The sequence below is a fragment of the Panulirus ornatus genome, chromosome 6 (genome assembly GCF_036320965.1).
Source record: "Panulirus ornatus isolate Po-2019 chromosome 6, ASM3632096v1, whole genome shotgun sequence".
Taxonomy (NCBI): domain Eukaryota; kingdom Metazoa; phylum Arthropoda; class Malacostraca; order Decapoda; family Palinuridae; genus Panulirus; species Panulirus ornatus.
Window position 1 is genome coordinate 34,770,974 of NC_092229.1, and position 4,852 is coordinate 34,775,825.

At 36.6% G+C, this 4,852-nt stretch overlaps 1 long non-coding RNA gene across 1 annotated transcript in view; it reads right to left on the reverse strand.

Moving 5' to 3' along the window:
- LOC139749155 (uncharacterized) overlaps positions 1 to 4,090 on the reverse strand; it is a 118,554-nt gene extending 114,464 nt beyond the window's left edge. Inside the window, exon 1 of the long non-coding RNA XR_011712892.1 lies at positions 3,985 to 4,090. This is a non-coding gene — a long non-coding RNA (uncharacterized lncRNA). The remainder of the gene's footprint in view (positions 1 to 3,984) is intronic.
- Positions 4,091 to 4,852: the final 762 nt, after the last annotated feature.

Below are 4,852 nucleotides of genomic sequence, written 5' to 3' on the forward strand. Positions count from 1 at the left end.
CGTAAGACAAGAGAACAAATGGGACCTTCGGCGTTTTGGTCGAGGTTGTGTGCGAAGTGAGTAGGTCAGGGAGAATGGTTTGGTAAACAAAGAAAAGACAGTGAAAGCTTTGCGGAAGATAAAAGCCGACAAGGTAAGTTTGGATGGTATTGCAGTGGAATTTATCAAAAAACGGGGTGAATGTGTTGTTGATGCTTTGGTAAGGATATTCACTGTATGTATAAATCATGGTGAAGTGCCTGAGGATTGGTGGAATGCATGCACAGTGCCATTGTACAAAGGCAAATTGGATAAAGATGAGCGTTCAAATTACAGAGGCATAAGTTTGTTGAGTATTCCTGAGAAATTATATACGAGGGTATTGTCTGAGAGGGTAAAGGCATGTACAAAGAATTAGATAGAAGAGCAGTGTGGTTTCAGAAGTTTCGGTAGAGGATGTGTGGATCAGGTGTTTGCTTTAAAAAATGTATGAGATAAAAAATTTGAAAAACAGATGGATTTGTATATAGCATGTATGAATCTGGAGAAGGCATATAATAGGGATGGTTGAGATGCCTTCTGGAAGGTTTTAAGAGTATATAGCGTGGGAGGTAAGTTGCTAGAAGCAGTGAAATGTTTTTATCGGGGAACTTAGGCATATGTACGAGTTGGAAGATAGGAAAGTGATTCGTTCCTAATGAATGTCGGTTTGCGGCAGGGGTGTGTGATGTCTCCATGGTTGTTTAATTTGTTTATGGATGGGGTTGTTAGGGAGGTGAATGCAAGTGTTTTGGAGAGAGGGGCAACTATGTAGTCTGATGTGGATGAGAGGAGTTGGGAAGGGAGTCAGTTGTTGTTAGCTGATGATACAGCGCTGGTGGCTGATTCATGTGAGAAACTGCAGAAGCTGGTGACTGAGTTTGGTAAAATGTGTGAAAGAAGAAAGCCTAGAGTAAATGTGAATAAGAGCAAGATTATTACGTATTGGGTTGGGGGACAAGCCAATTGGGAGGTAAGTTTGAATGGAGAAAAACTGGAGGAAGTGAAGTGTTTTAGATATCTGGCAGTGGATTTGGCAGCGGATGGAATCATGGAAGCGGAAGTGAATCATAGGGTGGAGGAGGGGGCGAGAGTTCTGGGAGCGTTGAAAATGTGAGGAAGTTGAGAACGTTATCTTGGAAAGCAAAAATGGTTATGTTTGAAGGAATAGTGGTTCCAGCGATGTTATATGGTTGCGAGGCGTGGACTGTAGATAGAGCTGTGCGGAGAAGGGTGGATGTGCCGGAAATGAGATGTTTGAGGACAATATGTGGTGTGAGGTGGTTTCACCGAGTAAGTAATGAAAGGGTAAGAGAGATGTGTGGTAATAAAAAGAGTGTGGTTGAGAGAGCAGAAAAGCATGATTTAAAATGGTTTGGTCACATGGAAAGAATGAGTGAGGAAAGATTGACCAAAAGGACATATGTGTCAGAAGTGGAGGGAACGAGGAGAAGTGGGAGACCAAATTGAAGGTGGAAAGATGGAGTGAAAAAGATTTTGAGTGATCGGGACCTGAGCATGCAGGAGGGTGAATGGCGTGCAAGGAATAGAGTGAATTGGAATGATGTGGTATACCGGGGTCGACGTTCTGTCAATGGATTGAACCAGGGTATGTGAAGCGTCTGGCGTAAAGCATGGAAAGTTTTGTGGAGCCTGGATGTGGAAAGGGAGCTGTCTTTTCGGTGCATTATACATGGCAGCTAGAGACTGAGTGAGAACGAATGTGGCCTTTGTTGTCTTTTCCTGGCGCTTCCTCGCGCACATGCGGGGGAGGGGGTTTTCATTTCATATGTGGAGGGGTGGCCACGGAAATGAATAAGTGAATAAATCTCATGTGTGTGTGTATATATGTAAATGTTGAGATGTATAGGTATGTATATGTGCGTGTGTGGACGTGTATGTATATACATGTGTATGTGGGCGGGTTGGTCCATTCTTTCGTCTGTGTCCTTGCGCTACCTCGCTAACGCTGGAGACAGCGACAAAGTATAATGAATATAAATAAATAGATAATACAGGAGAAGGAAGGAGCAACAGACCAATCGATCTTTCAAGGTTGTTTGTTTTATTGGAAGATATCCATAGAGTTTAGTATAGGAAAAAAAAAGCAAATAGAGCCCTTACGAAGAAATATCTTTAAACGTCTTAGTTAACTTCGATGGTTGTTATGAAAGTCCATTCTTTAAAATATCTTTAAACGTCTTAGTTAACTTCGATGGTTGTTATGAAAGTCCATTCTTTAAAACATCTTTAAACGTCTTAGTTAACTTCGATGGTTGTTATGAAAGTCCATTCTTTAAAATATCTTTAAACGTCTTAGTTAACTTCGAGGGTTGTTATGAAAGTCCATTCTTTAAAATATCTCTAATGATGCTGTTGATTTCTTTCATTATGAAACATTCGAAATGTCAACAATCTTTTCGAGGGAGAAATACTCTGTCCCATTAGAAATAGAACAGATTCCTGCGAGTTTGCATCTATTACTACGTGTAAAATCATACAAATTTAGCTTCAAGGAAATTCTTAGACCAAGATTGCGAAAGCCTTTGCAAAACAAAAGAATGGAAAAGGAATTTAAACAATGACAGACCTTTGGATCTTGAGGAGTTGTTTTCGATTGTAGATGTTAGAAAGAGATGTAGATGTTGTAAGAATAGAAAAGTATACGATGTTTCAAAAAGAAAAAAGAAAATGGAAATTTTTCATGAAAGTATGGAGGGGCAAATAATGATAGTCATGGACTTGAAGCAACCCAGTCTACCGCTCTATTTGGTATATGATATCATAGATGCGCAGTCCTGTTGAAGGAAAGTACTACGCCTCATTCGAGACAAAACGTTTTCCCAACAGACTGAATCTATCAAGCCTTAATTAGCTGCTCAGATCAAGAAAATCGTAGTCTTCATGATTTTAAATACCTATAATAGATCGCCTCTTAACCTTCGCTTTTCTAATCTAAATGACTCAAAGTTGTTTATTTGGCTCTTATAGGGTATTCATTATTCATGAGACTGGGATTCACCTTGTTACCTTGACACTATAGTCTCTCCATTTTGTATGTATTTCTTCAAGATGGCTAAAACTGAACACAGTATTCAAGATGGTCATATATCAATAAATTGTAAATATCGAAGATGATTTTCCTTGAATTCGTAAGCCCTGCTGATGAATCCAAAAATTTTGTACGCTCGTTTTACTCTTCCTCTGCACTCCTTATTTGGTTTTAAGTCATCAAAGATCATTAAACCCAAGTCTTTTCCTCATTTACCTTCGATGCTGAACAAAATTCATTATGTAGTTTGCTTACTCATTTTTACTACAGATATCTAAAACCTTTGCCATACCAATAAACAATTCATAGGACACATATGAACCCAATCTATCAACTTTTCTATGTCAGTTGAAAGCGTCAGACGTTCATTTTCAGTTGTTGTATTTCCATCAGGTCACCTCTCAACTTTCTATATACGTGGAAGTCTTCTAGCCGGGTTTCATAGGATTTGTTTCTTAGTTCGATAATCATTTTGGTAGCTCACCGTTATGTTCTTTTTATACTCTCTGTCTTCTACTTGAATGACCAAAACTGAACACAGTATTCACGGTGGAGGCGCACTAGTGACCTGTTGTGAAAAATGTTTTTTTTAGATCTGATATCGAATTTCCTGTCTTAGAAACCTAAAACTTGGTCTTTTATTGATACTATATACAATGCTGAACTTGGTTTTAGGCTACCAGATATTATTACGCGTAATCGCTTTTAATCATTTCACTCATCAATAATATGATTCATTTGCAACACGCGGGTTCAGTCTACCAGTTTGACTACGTGATTTTGAAGCTGTAGCCGTTCAAACTCTGTTGTAGCTTTCTTTCCCAGTTTAGTATCGTCTGCAAAATTCTATGGGTGGAGTGTTTACCAGAATGGAGTCAGCTTGAGCAGAAAACAACACAATGGTCTTACCATACCTGAGATTTGTTGATGTTGGCTGGTGTATCTGTAACTAACTGCTGCTGCTGCTGTTGCTCGTGTCTGGCCGACCTGAAGCCTAGTTCACAACTACTGCCTCCAACAGCTTTCCCAGGTCTTTTTATAGTCTGATTGGCGAACAGCTGACTCAAACACCTGTAGGTATGCACTAGTTTTCAAATACATCAATTGCGGCTAATGCAACTTTAGTTATACATGAATCAAATTTAGCAGGTCATATAGAGATAGTAATGTATATATGTATATATATATATATATATATATATATATATATATATATATATATATATATATATATATATATATATATATATATATATATATATATATATATATATATATATATATATATATATATATATATGTATATATATATATATATATATATATATATATATATATATATATATATATATATATATATATATATATATATATATATATATGAATATATCCTCCCTAGGGATAGGGGAGAAAGGATACTTTCCATGTATTCCTGCGTGTCGTAGAAGGTGACTAAAAGGAAAGGGAGCGGGGTTCTGGAAATCATCCCCCCTCTCGATCTTTTTTTTTCATTTTCCAAAAGAAGGAACAGAGAAAGGGGCCAGGTGAGGATATTCCCTCAAAGGCCCAGTCCTCTGTTCTTAACGCTACCTCGCTAATGCGGGATAAGGTGAATAGAATTAAAGATATATATATATATATATATATATATATATATATATATATATATATATATATATATATATATATATATATATATATATATATATATATTTATATATATATATATATATATATATATATATATATATATATATATATATATATATATATATATATATA